The sequence below is a fragment of the Tympanuchus pallidicinctus genome, unplaced genomic scaffold (assembly GCF_026119805.1).
Source record: "Tympanuchus pallidicinctus isolate F22 unplaced genomic scaffold, pur_lepc_1.0 scaffold7, whole genome shotgun sequence".
Lineage (NCBI taxonomy): Eukaryota > Metazoa > Chordata > Aves > Galliformes > Phasianidae > Tympanuchus > Tympanuchus pallidicinctus.
The window spans coordinates 309,108-329,603 of NW_026294791.1; the positions used below are offsets into that span (position 1 = coordinate 309,108).

At 45.8% G+C, this 20,496-nt stretch overlaps 2 long non-coding RNA genes across 2 annotated transcripts in view; one reads left to right on the plus strand and one right to left on the minus strand.

Annotated features, from left to right (window-relative positions):
- Nucleotides 1-20,496, plus strand: part of LOC128072782 (uncharacterized) — a 409,786-nt gene that overhangs the window by 34,621 nt on the left and 354,669 nt on the right. The window lies entirely within an intron of this gene.
- LOC128072776 (uncharacterized) lies at nt 2,001-5,652 on the minus strand. The gene is made up of 2 exons (XR_008202428.1): nt 5,413-5,652; nt 2,001-4,592 (listed from the first exon to the last, which is right to left on the minus strand). It is a non-coding gene; the product is annotated as an uncharacterized LOC128072776 (long non-coding RNA).

Consider the following 20,496-nt stretch of genomic DNA (forward strand, 5'->3'; position numbering starts at 1 on the left):
GTAAAGGGAAGGCATCTCTGCACGCCTCTCTCTGATACTCCTCTGAATATTCCTGATGCCATTTCCTCAGTTGACGGTTCCTGGCGACTGCAGCACTTATCTGAAAGCAGCAGGTAAAATAAATGATGGTCCAAGTCTCACGCAAGGTCAGACCCATGTGTGCCCCTCACCCGGCACTGCCCCCTTCCCTGGGCTCACCGTTTCCCTTTGGAGCCCACAGCTCCCTGCTCCCTGTCTTCCTGGCAGTGCTTCCCATCTTCTACTCAGCATTCTTTCTCCATATTGGATGCTTTTGATCCGTACTTAGGATTTATTGCTTTAATCAATGTAATCTCCGCAGTGTCATTCCACTAACTGAAATAATTCCTAGCAATGTTTTGTTGATCCCTGGGATTGCTGAATGAGAGTGAAGCTCCGTGGCAGCCTATGGTGATATTTCTTATCTGTGATGCCTGAGTTGAGCATTTCGGAGCTTTTTTCCTCCGTTTTCTTTTAATCAGAGTTGTCTGCTTAGAGATCAGGCCATTTTGGTGTGTTTTCTCTTTGATAAAACTATGCTTCTAGATGTTCTGTAAAATCCTATTTTATTCCCATAGACTTCTGCAGAAACAAACTTGATTTACAAAATTACAAGGCATTGCTATTGTGTAGTGCCCAGAAACACTCTCTGTTTGTTGAAGAACAAAAATTGGTGTTAGTTTAAACTGGTTGCAGAGAGAACAATGCTTTTACAATAAGTATACGACTAGATTAAGGCCAGACTATTCCCAGTGGTGGCAATAGCGTGGTTCCAAGCCTCATGTGGTTATACCCACAGTAATGTCATATTGGAATGCTTCTTTATGGACGTCCTGTGATCACACTGAGAGTTGTTATAATAATCCTGTCTGCTAAGGACAAGCTGAAGCATTTTGGATTCCAGTGCCTAGTATTTATGGAAGGTTTTTATAGTACAGACTCAGCAGTTTACACACTTCGCTCAATTCATTTAGAGTAATTAGTGTAACACCAGGCTGGATTTGCAAATCTGTTTAAGCCTTTCTCCTTCAAGTGTATCAAACATAAACATCTAAAATATAAGCACTGGTGCTGGTTGTGTTATTTAAATCATTTTCCATCTTTATTGGGGTCACCTTGAGTAACTCACTGCATCGCTGCGGGGCAGGAGGCAGAGCCCTGCCTGCCCCACCGCCCGTCTGCATGGCACTGCTGCCAAGGGGCAGGGAGGGCAGGCAGCACCCAGCTCTGCAGGCTCCTTCCTTCCCATTTCACTTCTTGTTCACTGTAAAACAGAGAATTGGTATTTTTAATGCACTTTTTTCTTTTTTTCTCCAGGAACGGGCCAATTTTATTCTGCATATCTCCTTTGGGATGTGCAGAAGGCCCTACAATGCTATCTGGAGACATTGTGTGCCAGAAATTGCCTCGAGAGAGTTCTCTTTTATGCTGCATCCCAAACTGCTTACATGGCTCTTCAGCACTCTCCCAGCAATTACTAAAGGAAGCACACGCTCACGCGGTGTCCTGTGGATGTGACGTGATGAACAGACCTGTTGGAAAATGTGTTGGGGTAAAGCAGATTGCTGCTCTATCATCCAGGCAGTGTGGGAGTGCCATTCTGCTTTGTTTTCCATAGGAAAACTGTAGTTGCTCAGATGTAAATTAACCCTGCGATTCCGGCCTTCCCTTTTAATACTTTATTCATTTGAGATCATAAACATCCCAAGGCTTTGGTGTTTTTGGTTTGGTTTATTTTTTGCAGCTTGTGGTCTAGCAGTACCTGGTCCTGCTGGACAGTGCCTGTTTTGGGGCCAGCAGTGTTGGCTGTGGGCTGAGAGGTGCTGGAAATGGCACATGGTGGGTGGCTTGGTGGCTCCAATTTGCAGAGCTGGTGCTGGTACGTCATGCTAATGGGATGCTTAGTGCTGCTGAGGGGTTGCATGTTGCTGGAGACCATCACAGTGGTGTCATCTGCACTTATTAACTACCCTGGCTTTCACAGTGCCCAAAGGATGGCTATGAAGATGGTGAAGGGTCTGGACAGGAAGGTATGTGGTGAGAAACTGAGGTCTCTTGGTTTGTTCAGCCGGGAGAAGAGGCGACTGAGGGGAGATCTCATCACAGCCTATGGCTCCACACAGTGTGGAGTGCAGTGGAGGGGCAGTGCTGAGCTCTGACAGGAGATGTGAGGGGCCAGGATGCGTGGGGCTGGCAGGAGAGGCTGCGACCTGCAGGCACTGCGATGGAATGGGTCCTGCAGGCCCAGCCAGAGCTGGGAGAGCAGAGCAGAGCTGAGCCACAGGGCTTGTTAGCACATCAGAACAGCTGATGCGAGACTTGTCTGATGAGTAATTAGGAAATGTATTCTAATTAGTGTCAATCACCTTGTGGGTGTGGAAAATAGGACCACTAGATAACGTTGACATTTTGTAACGAGATGACAAACACAGCAGAGGAGGAAAGCAGTCTGCAAGGCACCCACTGATAGCAGTGGGACTTGGCTCTGAGCAAGGGAGTGCACAAGGCCTTGGGGAACAGAGGGCCAGCAGCCAGGCAGCAAGGCTGGAAGCAGACAATCTCAGCAGTGAGGGGTAGGATGTGCTCCAGTCTCAATATGAACACAGGGAGCAGAACTTTGGAAACAGAGAGGTTTTCAAAGTAGGCAGGGATAAAGGAGATCCAAAGCTGGAAAGTGAGATAAATAAGAGTTTTAAGCACAGAAGGAGTACTCCAGTGACGAGAACATCCTACCAAAGACTCCTCATTGCCAAAATGTCTTACTGGGCACTGGGCACTGGCTCTCTGTAGGGGCTGCTCTAGCTCAAAAGAAATCCATCCTGGAAAGTTTCTGTGTTCAAAGCACAACGGATGCTCACAACAGCCCTTTCTGGCACAGGTCCACAATTACTTGCTCCAATTAATTCCATGGGAGCAGGATGAGGACAGCAAACACTACTGTGCTCTGCGGCTGTAGTTCATCAGTTGAAGTGGCTTTAATTTTGAGAAGTCTTATGGACTCCTATAAGGATCAGTAATCATTAAAATTAACCACACACTGATTTAATCAACATATAGCTTTGTTAATTACTAGCTCTTTCTTCATGTCCATCTGTTTTAAAGGTTTTTGTGAACCTGCAGCAGATGTTCATGTAAATATAATAAGCTGGTTGCCGTGCAAATACAAAATTTTTGGGAGCGTTTTTTGTTGCAGACTTCTAATTCATTTGTGCTGTTGTCAGTATCATGTCTTCAGTGGCTTAAACAGAAAACTGATAACTTTGTTAAAATCCTGTTAGAGATGATTTTTCCTTCCCCTCTCCCCGTTTTGCTCTCAGCAGGCTGGACCCTGAAGAAGGGCCACAGTTTTTGTAGTGCCATCCTGGGAACTGCCACACAAAAATGGAATAGGGCCCTTCTATTTGTGCTCCTTTCACAAGTGTAAAAAAATAATTCCATGCTCACAGCAAATACAGTTCACTCACGTGAGCAGTGTGTGTGTAGGAAGCAGTTTGGCAGCGCAGCCACCTTCCTGCTAAGTACTGTGCTGCTGGCAGCTGGGGAACGGAGCAGAGCTGGGGCAGCCTGAGCTCAGAGCACACAGCCGTGTGGGTCTGGATGTGCAGGACAGAAAGCTGGAGGGCATTTCTGTGCTTTTTAGAAATGAATACACTGTGGTATAAATGGAGGTATATAGCATGCCCCCCTGCTTAGGGTGTCCAAACTCTGTCTTGAATTATTCCTGGAAACTTCAACAGAGCCTCACAGAACCCAGTGCAGCTCTGAGGTCTGCCCAGCTCCAGCACCTGCCCCCAGCAGACAGAATGAGATGGCCCCTTGCTGGCTGCCTAGCAGTCATTGCAGCATTCCTGGCCCACATGGGGCTGGCACCACACAAGTACCAGTGGGACATGCTCCCTGTGCTTTGCAAAGCCTCTTTGCAATGGATTTTGAAGTCAATTAGAAATGACTGCTTACTAATGTCACATGATGACATAATGGGAAAACCAACAAAATGCATATTCATAAGTGTTTTAAGTTTCCCATCTGCCTTCTTTAGCAAATAGTTCATCCAATAAATAACAGAACCCAGCTTCAGCTGATGCTGCTCCCCAGTCCTTTGCATGTGCTGTTGCTGACCAGAGCTGCAAGCCATGGAGCTGGGATGGAACCCAGTGAGGTTCCAGACGTGCAACCTGTCACTCATTTCTTCCATCCTGCACAAAATTACCTTTGCAGAGCTTTAGCTGGCAGCTGATGCTGAACTCTCATTGGGATGACGTGAAAAACAAAGCATATGTTTTGGTGCTGGTTGGTGTAGTAGAGGGATTGATGGATCATAACACAAAGATTCTTGCAGACAGCTGAAACCCGAGTTATCTTTCATTTCTGCCAGCACTTGAAAGAGCTCTGATTTCTTCTCAGATTTTGTCTTCTGGGGGCTTGAGCATTCATTTAGCTGTGTATTGACAATGGTTTCAGTTGTCCTTCAGTGAGGAAGGTGAACACGAAGGCAACCCAGTGAATTCCTCTCCTCTTCATCCCTATGCTCAGATGGCTGCTGCTGGCACCAAGTTCCAAGTGCTAAAGACTCCCTGTTTTACAAGGAAGGGAGCACAAAGAATCTGAAGCCAAGAGCACAGAGTCCCAATACAGAGGTCCAAAAGTTAATTTAGAATTGGTAGCAAATAGTCAGCAATAGTGAGTTCATTTAAGGCAAACCTCATAACATTATTAACATAAAGAAGAATTCTACAGTTTCTGGTAATATTTGTACAATACTTGCTAGGATTTATATTGATTTAAAAGTGTGCACTTCTTGACTGAACACAGCAAACAGCAGAGAAGCTTCCAATTCCCACCACAATTGAATTTTACTACACCAGATCCTTAGATTTCAGATGACAGTAGAAATTAATAGCAGGAATAAAATCTTGTAATTGAAACTGAAATGAAACAGTGTTACAGATGGAACATGAGCTTCAACTTTGCTCCAAGAGCGTGAGGAATCACTGAGCATTTTTTAGTTCTTTGACTCCTTTCCACAAATATTTTGATATGCTCAGAAATTTATCTTCATTATTAAGGCTGCTCAATTACCACATCCCAATGAGTCCTAAGTCAAGATGTATTTCTGAATAAATGGCAACTGAGTAAAGACTAGTATATTTCTCACTGAATACCCAGGATATAGGCTATAGAATTACTGTGGGACATGATGAAGCAGAAATCCCCCTGTTCTCCCCTCTTTTATAATACACATTTCTATAATATCCCTTAATTTCCTCTAAGCACTGTTATGCAATGGAAATTGCAACAAGACAGCAGAGATGTAAGACCTCAGGCTGCAGCAAGTAAGAATCCTCTCAGACACAAAAGCAGTGGGTGCAAAAATAAGGAAAAGAAACTGCTTACCTTCAGAATCCCTCCAAGATCTTCATGTTAGCAGGGACATCCTGATGAAATAGATTCTCATCCACTGCCAGCCCTTAAATGAGGTCTGGGCAGGGGTGGATCCTGGCTCCAGCCCTTCCATCACTCAGGTACATTGCATGCACCTGAGCTCCTCTGTGCTGGCCCTGCCTTCCACCAGGTGCTCCATCACTGCTTCAAGCCATGACTTAGCATTGCCACTACACTCCTTAAATGTCTGTGAAAAGGAAAAGTTTAGATCCTCTCTGTGCTGTTTACCCTTGAGCTGTGAAAGTCTGCTTCCAGCACAGACCCTGCAGCCTCTTCTCCAGCAGCTGCACCCATGGGGCTGGATCCTATTGTTTTTTCAATGCTCTGTGCTGTGCCGATGGTGGAAGGGCAAACAGCACTTTTACTTTATAATTTCCCTTCTGCATGACAGTGCAGCAGCTCCGTTCTCCTGAGGCCTTTCCTCTGTTTGATCCATTCCAGTTTTGTGCAATGTTGGTGCTGCCATGTTCACTGCAGATGTCATGGAGCACAGGCTTCGAGGTGAGCAGTGCAGAAGGACATCCCTTCAGGTCTGAGCAGAGAGTGGGGCCATCTGTCACCTCACCTCACCTGTGGCTGCGTGACTGACCACAGAATCAATGCCTTTTGATTTTTGCTTTTGAAAGCACCTTGAAGATCACCTAGCTTGAAGGTCCATAGACAGGGTTGCCAGCCATTAAACCCAGCCCCAGCTTGGGCTGCCAGGGGTCCATCCAGCCTGGCCTTGAGCACTTCCAGGAATCAGGCACCCACAGTTCTGTGGGTGAATATTGCCTCCCCTTGGTTGGACCTCTTGAATCACAGCAGATCTAAAATTAAACCTGTAAATCTTCCCCGAAGCCCTTTTCCTTGTGACTGAGTAAGGGCATATTGTCTAGAAAAAAAAATCCATTTTGGCTTATTCAGAATTGTATAATTTCTGTGCAGACTGTTTTGTGTGCCAGGTTGGAGCCCTCTGCCATCACCTTCAGTGTGTTTTGGGCCACTGCAAGCTGCTGAGCTCCCTGGTGCCATGCAGCAGGGAGCCTTCAAGATGCAGGTTCTTCTTGGAGATCTCTGTGCAGCTTTGAGAGTTTCGGTGTGATTCCAACCCCTTTCTAACAGCAGTGTTCAGTATCTCACTGCCTCTCTCACAATGGAGGTGGGTGAAGTTTTTCCACCTGCATTTCTTCTGCTTTAAAAGTTAAACTCAAATAACTGTGTGCTTTGTCAAACTGTCCATCAAGTGTGCCATTCACAAATCAAGACAACCTCACAACTTTTCTTCCAGCACTGTTGTTTTTCAGGCGTCGTCTCCAGAAGTTTCCCACAATTTAAATTGTAGGAACTGTACCTTCTATTGTTTTTACTTTAGTGGCAACACTGAGTTCTTTTGTTTCAAATCAACCTCACACATTTTAAAACATAGTTTCTGATCCAGCCAGATAATTTGATCTCCTGAAAATCAGTTTTTATGAACCTCATTTTTTATCTTCCTTTCTCTTGATTTGGGAGTCTATGATATGTCTCCATGTCTAAACCTTATATGTTTATATAGAATGGATGTCAGGAGGAGGGAAGTTAAAAAATGATTTTCCACGATATTGCAAATTATGTTTCTGAAGAATGTCAAGCCAATGAACGATGAAAAATGAGATAAAGGAGTTTCAAATTGTATTTGAGTGGCTATTCAGTATTTGTATCTATTAATGCTGCAATTCAGTACACATTTTCAGAAGAACCAAGTTTACCAGCTTTATTCCTTCATTTAAATAATTGCTGTCAGTAAGTGCCTCAACAAACCCTCATTTACAAGGCAATTCTCATAAAAGCCAACAGCCACGTCCTGTGCCATGACACCCACACACAGCACTGGGTGCAGCTGGTGCCCACACTGCCCTCCCTGCAGCTGTGGCCCTGTGAGCAGTGCGGCCCTGGAGTGCAGTGCTCTGTGTCCTGTGCACACCAGCAACTTGCTGCAGTGCTGAACGGGGCTCAGAGGGGCTTCACAGTGTGGTGCTGGCTGGAGGTACATGTGGAGCATGGATTTCATAGAACCACAGCATGGCTGTGTTGGAAAGGACTTCACTGCCCCCCATTTCCACCCCTGCCGTGGGCTGGGTGTCCCCACCCCCAGCTCCATCTGCCCAGGGCCCATCCATGGCCTCGAGCACCTCCAGGGATGGGGTACCCACAGCTCTGGACAGCATTGCTGGGGTCTCACCACCTCTGGGTGAATTTCTTCCTTGCCTCTGACCTAAATCTCCCTTCTTGCAGCTTTAAGCTGTTCCCTTTGTCCTACCATCATCTCCTGTGTAAAGTCACTCTCCCTCCTGTTTATCAGCTCCCCTCAAGAATCACAGTGAGGTCTCCTCACAGCCTTTCTCCTCTCCAACAGCTGTTTTACAGCAGCTGATGCTGTTGGTGCTTCTCAGCATCTCCCATTGGCACTGGGAAGTGTGGTCCTTCCACAGGCTGCCTGCATTGGAAGGGTCCCACACCGTGCTGGAGCAATGCCACCCCATGGGAACACTGCCCACCACCAACAGCTCTGTTTGCAGAACTGATCCTAGGGCATGGGGACACAGTTTGTGGCCATTAGAGCCCCAGTGAGCACACTGTGGAAACACAAACCCTAAGTGAGCGTCCTGCTGTGGAGAACGAACCTGGGGAAACAAAGCAGTCATCGCAACGATCTTTGGTTTGCTAAATAAATTTGGCTGGATTTGCTTTTTGAGAAGCTTACACTATGGAATGAACATAACCAGATTCTTCCTCATTAGTTAAAAAAAATAAATAGCAACAGAGTGTTTTCTTGCTTGCAGGCAAATTCATGACACATTTCTTTACAATGGGACCACAGAAACCCCATTCCTTTTTTTTTTCCCCGAGTTAAAGACATGAAAGATTTTTATCTCCAGATGCTTCCCATGAAGGAATTTTCATAACAAGAGTCTATTAAGAGATGTCTACAGACTTCCAGGCCACCCGAGAGGTTACAGGAAAAAAACAGCTGAAAATGGTGCCACATTGTAAAGACTGCAGGGAGAATGACCGTTGCTATAGCAAATGAAGGAGCATAACTAACCTCTAACACAGCCTGCTTTGAAATTTGTGTGGTTTGTTAAGGCTTTTTGTTCCCAGCAATTCATTCTCTCCATTTCTGCTGCTGTTTGGTAAACTGCTCCCATGTTATTGGAATTTATAGTACAGAAATGGTGATACGTGTAAAACCTTAATGATGAGTAAAAATGATGAATAAATCTTCCATGTCATCCTTGCCGGCACGTTAGCACATGAATGCAGTATTTGTAGAGAAAGTTGCAATGTTGTATTTTATTTATTTCATTATATTTTTGGAGTGGGTCAAATCTAAAGAAGAGAACATCTGGGTCATCCAGTCTGGATCACCCAGCCTGGACTCATTCAGCTTCTGGCTCACAGCAATTTGGTGAGGCTGCTGCCTGGTTCGAGCTCCTGTGGGCTGCAGTGCAGCACTGCCTCCTTCCTGGATGCTTCCTCCTTCCTTCTGCCCTGCAGCACACACTGCTTCTGCTCCTCCTGCACATGATGTCCCAAAGGCTGTAGCTCTGCCTTCCCCAAGCCCTGACCTCCTTGGCATGGTCAGGTGGTGGGCAGGGAGAGAAGAGCTGCAGGTTTCCCTACAAATACAAATACAAGCAAACACTCGGTTTTCAGAAGTGATTGCTGTTAACTTCACAGGGAGAAAATCTGTTCCAAACACTGAAGAATGCAGCCCGCTGTTGGCTCTGGGACCCTGCGGCTCACATGGACTGAGGGTCACTCAGCTGAGGCCAGCAGTGGGCACTGAGGTCATATTCCATCCTGGCATTTTCAGGGGGAAAAATAAACAACAAAATACTCAGCGTTTCACTGCAGCCCAAGCAGAATTTGCGCTGCTCCTAAAGATGAAGAACGGCAGTCACTCCAGCGCAGGGAAAGCTCTTAAGAGTTAATCATTTGGGAAATAAACCTACAAGTCAGGCTAACCAGCAATGAACCGGTCGGTGAGGTGCAGGCTGCAGCACTCCATTTCTCTGTAAGCAGGCTGATGATAGCTGGGATCACAGGGCATCCAGGCACAGCTGACTGAGCACACAGTTGCTGCTAGATGCTGCAGATCCAGCCCACACTGTGCTCCCTGTGCAATGGGCACGGGACAGGGAGGGGGCAGGGGGTGGGATGCCCACAGCACCGGAGCTGAGCCGCCTGCCCAGGCACCTGCGTGGGCACCTCCTGTCCTGTCCCATCACCTCACCGCAATGCTTCCGGCTTTTCAGAGAGTTGCTCACTTCTTTGGTGGTGTTTTGGCCCGCCGAAGGAATAAGATCTTCATGAATATGCAGCAGATTGTGTGCTGCTGAATCCCAGTGGAATTAGCGTGGAGGACAGGCTTTTCTTTTTCGTGTTTTCAGATTGTGACAGGTGCGTATAACAAAGAAAATGAAGAAATGTGTACACATCTCTCAGTGTGCAAATACTATAATGATATCTTGAATGCGAGTGAACCCCAAACCTCCAAATCCTGAGCTTCAGCAGTCTGCAATCAGATCCTTTGAAATTACAAATCTAAAAATCTATAAACCCAAAGAGTACATCTGGAGAACGAGCATTTGAAGTCTGAAAGTATTGTGCCCACAGGACTAATTATGCTTTTGCAAACTTTATCAAAACATTATTGTTTATTTAAAGTTAGAAGCCAAAGCAGACCATCATAATGGATGGTGACTACTGTGACTCTTTACACAAACATCTATTTTCGGGAGAAAGTGACAATTAAGAGACTGTAATGGATTTTGGTTATTTTTGTCTCTGCCAAGACAGTGCAGAATGGGAGAAGCTGTGACACACGGGATGCTGAGGACCTGTCCCCTGGCCAAACAGGGCAGCTCTCCACTTCCCACGAAGCACATGTGGAGGATTTTCTCACCATGAAGCTCGTTGCTAACGCTGGCACTGGGAAGCTAACAGTGCCCAAGTGGAATCCTTCTGGGCCCCTAGGCCCACAGGGGGATGTCCCCAGGGCAGAAGGGGGTTCTGGAGCCTCTCCCAGCAGCACATGCAGGTGTGGAGCTTGGGTTGCTCACAGCCGAAGCATCACAGTGTGGGATGAGCTCTGCAGTCAGCACAGCACTCTTCGTAAGGACAGCAAAGCCTGGAGCTCATTTTCTGCCTTACTGAGGATAAAGCCGTGACAACCTTTTGCTGTCTGCTTTCCTGCATCTAATCTCAACAAGTGAAATGCCTGTTCTTACGAGTCTAAATCCTAGTTAAATATGAATTATCTGGGTTAAATATTTCTCTTGTAATTTCAGGGGTTCGGAGGTAAGACTGGGATGCTTCTTCTTCCCTTCTTGCTCCCACCTCATTGTTGTTGCATACTGGGGGCTCTCCGCATGGCTGCACAAAGAGTCTCACTGAGAACAGCTGACCTGGGACCTGTGTGTCTCCTTCAGCATAGGCATAACTGCTGGCATTCAGACGGATGCCACAGATTCCAGCCTATGAAGCTGATTGCATTACATTGGTCTGCCAATACAGACAGATAGGAGCTCCGTTGCAGTTTATCTGCACAATTAATTTTGTGATGAATGCACTCAGTGTACTCAGCCAGAGCAGTGAGAGCTGTCGGTGCCTGGTGCAGGGATTTACACGCTGGAGCACAGCACTGCCTGCTGCTTTGGGCTGTGCGGCTGCAGTAATTTACAGTGCAAGTCAGAGATATCTGCAAGTTAAAAGAGGCTCTCCTGAGAGGAGGATGTGACAAAGTTTAAGTAAAAAGCTGATCCCCTCTGCAGGAATTCAGAGATGCATCTTGATGCTGTAAGGCCCTCCAGGATGTGGCTTTTGGCCTTATGCTTTCAAAATGGTATTCTGGCACTGAAACTAGGTTGGTGTCACTTAAAGTGCATTTCTTTTTTGCACTGTCTTGCTTGTTTAATTATTGAGCTCAGCTCTACAATGCTTTGACTTTTTTTGATGCGCACCAGCTGCTCTGTTGGCAGGGCTGTATTCAAAGATCGGGCAGAGGAAAATGCTTCTGGGAAATGGATGAAATATCCACTATTTCCCACAGACAAGAAGAGGGGTGCTGTGAGTGCTGTGCGGGCCATGGCACCATAGCTGCAGTGCACTGTCCCAGAGCCCTGGCTTGGGGCTGCCGAAAGGGAACCACAGCTCTTCTGCCTCCCGATCTGCACTGCATGGAGCACACCGAGATGTGGCTCCGGCAGCCACGGGGGCAATAAGCAGGGAGCAGGGAACACGAGGCTGTGTGAGCTGGTGCTGCCTCTGGCACTGTGGAAGGGATGGACACATGCCTGTGGTATAGGGAAGAAGGAGGACATGTTTCTCTTCATTGATGCTGAGGCTTATAGTTAAAACCACATACAAATAGTCTGCTGTGCATAGCACTTGGAGATCTCAGCCTGAGAAGAGTACTGAGCCAGTGCATAAAGATACAACACAGTTCCTATGCAGCAGTGACTCAGTCAGACACAGGGCCCCATCCAAATTCTGCTGCAGCTAATTGAAAAGCTCCTGTTTATTTCGATAGGCTTTGGATTGGGTCCTTAGAAAGCAATTTGGGAAGTGAGGTGAGAAATACAGGATGAGCGGCGTATCCGTAACACTGGGCACTGAGTTCTGCTCTTGTCGCTTCTGTTCACAAAATGAATTCCAGCCCAAATGCCAAGCAGCTATCTGCCCAGTGCTGCCAAGGCAGATGTAGATAGGAAAGGTACATTTGTAAATGGGTCTTTTTAATGCATCTCTTCAGTGTTTTACCCCAGCCAAAGGTCTGGCTCTCAGCTCATGCCCTGGGGCTGCACTCCAGCTGTCAGACCTGCACAGATGGGTGCTGCTGAGCATTCAGCCCTGCTGCCCCAGCCCTGTGTTTCTGGGAGAAGCCAGCGCAGAACCTCGGCTTTGTGGCGGTGGGTTCATGCGAGGCACCTGCACCCTCTGTTCCTTTCACTGTTGCTCTCCAAACTCAGTGCCCATGGGGACATCTTGCTTGGAATCGTGGTACCTCCTCAAGGAAGGCACTCGTGTTGCCCAGGACATGGGCAGCTGCATGCTCCACATCTGGGTGGCACATAATTCCTAGGAACTGCTGATCATGTAAAATGAGATTCTGGGCAAAATCACCAAAGTTGGTGTTCAGCACTGCCCTGAAGGAGAAAACAGAGGGGAGGATTCTCTGCATTCTTCTGCTCAGAGCACGTGGAGGTCTGCTTCTGCATCTGGGTACATATGCAGGAATTATGTGAGGATTCATATCACCAAACTGCTCAGAGTAATTGCCTCAGTCTCTGTGTCACGGGGAGGGATAGAAGGAGAAAAGGCTGCACTCTTTGTGCCCACGGGAAGCTGGGGTCAGCTCTGGGTCCCATCAGCCATTACTGCATGGCTTCATTGCCATCTGCCATCCTGAAATATGTCCATTGCTTTGCCTATGCTCAGTCCTGTAAGAAAACCTTGGTCTAGTCACTGCCTTGTGGCAGGTGGATGGGTGTGAGTGCTGGGAGAGGCCAAAGAAGATCATAAATATCAGCTATAGAAAGAGATGTTACTGGGCTCCTGTGGCAATTTCCTATGGCAATAAGCATGCAGGAGGATATTAGAAGTGTCATTTGGGCTATAAAAGTAATAATAATAATTGAAATATGTTCTGGCATTTTCCATAATTACAGAGCTAACAACAACGAGTATGGATATTTTAGAAGAAAACAAAGACAGTAAGAAATTAGCTAATTGGATCTGCAATATGCTGATGCTACTGGAATTAACCCGAAAAACACAAGTGTAGCAGCATTGGTGCATCCTTCCATCTGACTGGTGGTGATGGCACACAGCAGGGACAGCTCAGAGGGCTCAGTGAGTCCACGAACTGCATGGTGAACAGATCCCACCCGCACGTGATGACCCTAAATGCTCATGGGCAATGCTTTTGCAAAAAAAATTCACACCCAAAACACCAAAAATCATATTCAAGCCTCGAGTGTTGTCAATATTACTCCTGTGAGGGAGAAGAGGTATGTAAATATCCATTGCACTCTTCTGAACGCTCTGTCACGTCTGGCACACACACACACACACACACACACATGACTCATTGGTGTTTCTCTGACTTATTTCATGTAACCACTGGAGCTTCTGCCATGAGTCTTGGCTCAGGAAGGCCCTCCCTGTTCCTCCCTGCAAAACAATGTGAGCACAGAGCTGTGTTTGTGCTCAGCCTGGTGCTACAATTCCCGATGTGTTGAGGGCCCTCTTGGTGCAGTGGGGAGGAGGACTGGGGCCAAGGGGGCACTTCCTCCAGCCCTGCAGCCCTGGGCAGAACCACTGCTCTGTGCTGGACATGAAGGGGTGACAGGGCTGGGGGTTCCATGCTGCTGTTGCCCTCCTGCACCCAACCTCGGGGACAGGTGGCTCGGAGCTGCTGCTCAAAGAGCATTTTTTTCTGTTATCTTTGCCCTTGCAAATGTAAAACGCTGACCTCCCTCCTCTCACGAGCAGGAATTGTTTCTTCATTTAAGTGCTGGTGTGCAGGCTGCCTGCACTTGAAATACAGCACAAAGGCTACTATAGCAGCTTTCAGCCTCACAGGCCTTCTTGTCTGCTCTGTTCTTTGCTGCAGCTGGGATGTACAAGCCGTGAACCAAGGCTCAGCTGTGCTTTTCCCCACTGCATTTCCATTTTCTTCTGTACTTCATCCCATCGGTCAGATGTGAATTGCATACAGACACGTACGTCTGTTTCTCAGCACACATCTGTGTGTGGCTGTTACTCAGAGCACCCCATGTGCCAATGGTCAGGGTGCAGCCCCAGTGCAGGGACAGGCAGGGGCAGCACCAGGAATGCAGCACAGGGACCACAGAGACTGAACAGGTGTTTATTATCGCAGTGCACTTACAGGAAAATTTCCTTTTTTAAAGAAAAAAAGTGCAAGGTTTATTATTTCATGACTGAAGAAGATTCACGTGTGCTTTATTCCCACCCTGCAGACCGTAGCAGCAGGAGCAGGTAGGAGCCTGCCTTGCCATGAGCCTATCTCCTGCACCATCAGCAGGAGTGCAGAGCTCTGGGGGCAGGTTGGTCACATCCATTGTGTGTTGTCTTAACTTTAAAATGGATACAAATACTTTGACATTGACTGCTGTTTGTATTGTTTCTCCACTTTCCCCTTTAATGAAACAGAAATATTTCTGAGCGTTGGCCATGAAGGTTAACCTTGGTTCATGTTCCTGCAGAGGGACTCTGAAGCTGTTCTGCATTGCCAGGATGGGCCAACTGAGGCAGTCAAAGGGAAGGTCAGGTTTTTTGTGTCCCCACTTGCCTTTTTCCCTTATTACATAAAATACCACAGACTGTCAGCACCGAGCTCAACAGCAGAGCTTGCCATTGAGCACCGTGCCCCTCCTTGCCCCTTTTGTGATCATTCAGCACCAGCATGCCTGTCTCACAGGGCAGTTTTACCTTTTACCCCTTGTTCCAGTGTGCTTTCAGTCCTGCCCATTCTCACAAAATGTTCACTATAACACAAACACAGCCCCAGTCTGAATCGCTGCATTCCGGCTCCACTCCTCAGGCATTTGGCCTCGCTGTGTGCTGCTGTTCTTTCTCTTCACACAAATTATAAAATACATCAAAGACATTTTTTGGTTGTAAGTCTGAAGACATAACCATTACTTCTGACTGCTGCTCAAAGCAAACAAAATTTCTTTATTACAACTCATCGGGCCACTCTACTTGTCAATTTTATGAGATTTTAAAATAACATTCAATGTTAACTTGGCAATGAATCTATCTTAAGACACAGTACCCACTCACATTTTATTTCCTCTATTAAGAGAAATAATGTATAAACACAAAGAGAAAGCGTGGATCAAACTTTTTAGTATCACATGTAGAACAAAGAGCTCCAAGTACGAGGAGCTGAGGGGCAGGGGAGAAGCTGACAGCTATTTTGTCTTGATCCAGCTGCACAATGAATGCCAATATCCTGTTATGGCAGACTTTATTTTTGTCTTCCCTGTGCTCATAGACATAGAGTATTGCTTGCTATAAAAAGTACGTTGAGGTCAGATGGTGGCACTTTCGTGTTTATTTTGTTTCTGAAGCACTGCCAGAGCCTAATTCATGGATGACCTGTATGCACAAAATTCAACTTAGGGCATATAAATAATGCTATTGATTTGAATTTTAACACTGATAATAGGGGTAGGAGAAAGCAAATGTGAGTAAAAGTAATATACAGCATGTCTCCATCGTTCCCAGTAACACAGCAATGGAGCTGCAGTCATTTCTCTTTGGAAGAACAGCAGACTTTTTTTTTTATGAGTCACATTTTTTCTTGAATACACAGAAATTCATTGATTTCTGTTTTGTGTCAACTTACCAATCCTCTCAATATACACGTATATTTTTTGCATTTCTGGAGTTAAGAATGTTGTTAATTCTCTCCTAAAACAAAATCCAAGGAGTGGGTGAAACACCCACTTCCGATGACTTCACTGTCATTCACACAAACCATGTGCATTTGACTTCTTACTTCAGAACTGCATCTTTTGTAACACAAAGACTGATCAGTTGTGTCACAAACTGTGTTATCCACACAGTTCAGTGCTTTGTGAGTTAGTCCATGCTGGGAGGATGCTGTGAGCCCTTGGGGTGGGTACAGGGAGTGGTGAGCTCAGCGCTGGGCAGGCAATGCAGGCTGCTGTATGTGCCTGTCCCCATCCTGTGGTGATGGCACCAATGCACAGGAACTTGCTCTGCAGCCCTTGGGTGGCAATGCCACCAGCAGCCATCCCATGCTTCCACTCCTCTTTCCATGCAGGGATTTCTGCACCAAATGCTCCTATTTGTGAGCTGCAGGAACCGTAGCAGGCCTTTTTCTTCAGCCTCAGATTATATTTGCAAGGTTTCCATGCATGAATGTTGGGAGAAAGCGAACACAAAAGCAGTGTAAACACAGCTGAAGCAAATTCATCAAACATTAAAGCAAATATTTGCAGAGATTTTGGTTTGCAGCCCTTCCACATTTCCAGAATCACAGTGATGGAGCACAGGCATGCAGTCAGCTGGCAGCAGCGAGCTGAGAGAGGTGTGGGGCACCGGGTTTAACTGCAGCCACGTGGTTCTGCTCCTTTGGTTATGGAGAAAGGATCTGGGAGGAATATGGCCTTTCTGAAAAATACCATTATTCCAAAGTCTGGGCAGAGGGCCACAATCCATGTTGGTGGTAAGCAATGGAGAAAAACACAGAAGGGGATGGAGATGGCAATGGTAACGGGGAGGTGTGGGAGACACCCACCTGGCCCTGCCTGCAGTGGCTGGAGGAGGAGAGGAGAGGAGAGGAGAGGAGAGGAGAGGAGAGGAGAGGAGAGAGGGCTGCAGCAGTGGAAGGAGAATGCTGACCTGAGGGGTGTGCAGCCGAGTGGAGAGGCTGTGTGGGAAGCTCAGCACTGCTGCTCTGGTGGATGCAAGACTGGGGTGAGATGACACGGCAGAAGTGCCAGCGTGGATGTATTCAGGCTGCTTTGTGCTGATACCTCTGTGCTCTGTCGCTTCTTGCTCCCTTTGTGCTGGGGCACACGTGGTGTTTTGGCTCTGAGATGAGCACTGACCGTCTCCATCAGCTGTGGGTCTCTGGTTTTGTTTGCTGGCCTTTCTTATATGCAGAAGTGTAATCCTCTGATAACTCAGACTTCTAAATTTTAGACTGTTACCATAACAGAGGATCAGTCCTTTTCTATTCTAGTCAATCTTCTAAGAACAAAGAAGAATGAAATTACAGAGTAGCAGTAATCTTATTTCAGTTAATGATCTCATCTAATAGCTTGCTTGTGACAAAACTCATCTTTTTCTCCTGAACGCTGTTCTGCCACTAAACTGTGGGATCAGGATCAATTTCAGAAATAGGAAAGAACATGTTCTTGTTTGTTTCATTTGAATTTCTCTTTTAATGTGTGGGTAATATCTGCAGTGCCCACTGCTGATGTAATATAGATCTAATTCGCAGCTCATTTAGTTGCTGCCTTGATAGGAAAACAATGCCTGGTGGGAGTGATGATTAGAAAGCAACAGCACAGATACGAAGCATGGATAAATGAAATAAATTACAGAAAAAGTTAGTAATGACGTGATCTCTGTCCACATCAGTCAAGTGGTATTCTGATGCGCTAAATTGCTTTTTCTTGTTTCATTCTTTCTTTCTTTTTATTTATTTATATATGTATTTATTTGTTGAATGTTAGCCACGTTATGAAGCAATGATGGAAAAGAAAGCAAGAAAGAATGCACAACGCGCCCTCTTGTCCCGACCCCGCTGTCATGGGAGCATCGAGTGTGGAGGAGACAGCCATAAAAATGAATTGCATGGAGCATGCCTCTCAAGCTGTTATCTCCTATTTATGAAGAATTAAAATGAGTTAGTTATTTCATATGTGCCAGAAAAATGGGTTCATCGTTATTGTGCTGAAATGCATAATGACTTACCGATTCCTGATTTCATAGCTGTTGCACTTATTTGAAAACATATTTATATGCTTTGTATCAGCTGCTAACCATTGAATTTTTATTGTACATTACAGAGAAAAATCTTCTGTTTCAATTTGCATCTCACTAGATTCATTGACATATAACACATAATTCCAGTCTTGTGTGATTTACTTTGAGATGTCTGGCCGCAGGCTCTGAGGACATCCCTCCTTAGAGCAGGTCTGGCTGCCCCTAGAGCCAGACCCACAGTGCAGAAGGGGTGCGTCGCTGTCTGCCCCTAACAAAGCCAGCCGCTCAGAGATGACTCTGTACATGCAACTGGACAGGATCTCCATGTTAGCACCCAGGTGACAGACAATGCTCAGACCCCATAGCAGGCACTGAGGGCCTGCAGGGAGCTGTTTGGGGAGCAGCTGGGTGCTTGGTGTGGCGGCAGAGGCAGCAGGCAGCACCTGGTTGGGCATGCAGTGCGGGGCCGGTGCCCTGTCGTGGTGCTTCAAGGCTGCTGTCAGCACGGCTGGGTTTGGATGGGCTAAAATCATGGAACAGCAAAGTATCCCAAGTTGGTAGGGATGTCCAAACTCTGGCACAACTCCGCCACAAGGAGCTGTAGAGTCGCCGTGAGGAGCTGTAGGGCTGCCGTGAAGCCTCCCTTCAGACTCCTTTTCTCTCAGCTGGGCCAGGAGATCTATGACAGTGTCCTCACTAAGTTTTAAGTTGATTGAAAGCTGGGAAAGCTGTTTCCTTTCTATCCCACTGAAAGTTAAGATGTATTTTTTTAAAATACGTAATTCTTGATTTTTAATGACGTACAGGCAGGCAGCATTTTAGATGGCAGCTGTCAGGGCTTGATCTGGACTTCAGGCTGTTGTTACTGAGAGGAACACATGTGCTTTCCAAAGCCATGAGTCGAGGCTTTGAGGATTTGTGTTTCTTCTGATGATTGTCAATAATACTGCCTCGTGTTGGGTTTCCTACTGTTTGAAATCCCAATAAACTCTGGGGATGAGGTAAACAGGAGATCCGGTCAGTTTATATCTACATTACTTTAAAGATCAGGTATGCAAGACTCGAGAGGCCTCTTTGGTTCTGACTGAGGTGCCCGATCATGAGGATTTGATTTCACCTGACTGTACCCTTCAAGAATGATTTGATGATCCTTATGACTCACCTGGGAACTGCCACGTTAGAATTAATCAGAAGGACCAAATCCTCCTGCAGTGGTGAGGGAAATCAGCTGCGCTGGATACAGGCTGAGATGCAAATTTTAAGATCTAAAGCAGTTTCAAGTACAGCTGACTATACCAGCTATAATCAGTACAACTAGCTCAGCTCACTGCCAGCTAGGAATTCAGTGGCTAACTTTAGTTTCATATCTCACATCACACAGGGAAATAAGATGCAGAAAATCCTAATATGTATCACAATTGCAGGGACTTGAATAAGCCATGCTTTCATCAGTGTGCAGTGCTTCCATCAATTGTATGATATTGCTTTTCTCCTTAGGGAATGTGCAATGTTCTTGAAATAAATTTTTTTTGGAAAAACAGATGAGAAATGCTTTTATATTAACCATTTCCATAATAGAAGACAAAATACACTTAAAAGGAAGTTAACATTCAAGGTATTCTGCTATACTTGCTTCTTGTTGAAGTATTCAGCTTACTTTCTCCAACATCTTACCATTTTAACCCTTTGCTCTCTTCTGAAGCAGCTGCACTCCACATCAGTATATTGAAAGCTATGTAGTATTCAGATAGACCAATTCTCTGCTCTGTTAACCTGCTTTTACACCAGAGAAATGCCTCTGAAATCAACTGCCTGAAAAATCAAACATGATATCTACTGCCCCTGGACACATAAAGAAACTAATGGTCCAGATCCATCCATTGATTTACGCTGTGGTTGACTTTGGTTTCAGAGGTATAACGACTTGTACTGGCAAATGTAATGACCCCAAAAATCAGATGGAAGGGAAGTTTCCACCTCCACTTTAGTTAGGGTAGCAGCCACAAAGATTCAAGATGGGGTTGATCACCAGTTTAAATTTCATGACTGAGAAGGTAACCTACTTAAAACCATCCCTGCTTCACTTCAAGAATTAATAGTCATTGAGCTTAATGCTGAAAGCTGTCATTTGAGTCGTGGTCTGCAGCCAATATTACTAATAATTAGCATTGCTGTGGAAAATACAGAAAATATTTAATATTGAATTCTATAACCTAGAAGCTTCAGAGAAGAATAATTGCATGACAGCAGCTTTGTTGAGTGACTTGTATTTGTTAACTATCAGCTTAGAAGTTTTATCATTTTCCTTGGAAAACCTCTGATGTTGGCCTTCTGAGCTGTAGCATTGGACTTGCTCATACATTCTGATGGTCCTATAGAGATAAACTCACCAAAAACAGCATGATTAGGTTGCAAAAAAAAAAAAAAAGATTCTCCATTTGCTTCGCAGTGTGACGTAAATGCCTTTAAAATTCATTTCAGGGTGGGCTCAGAATGGGAAAATGCACTTTATAGATTCCC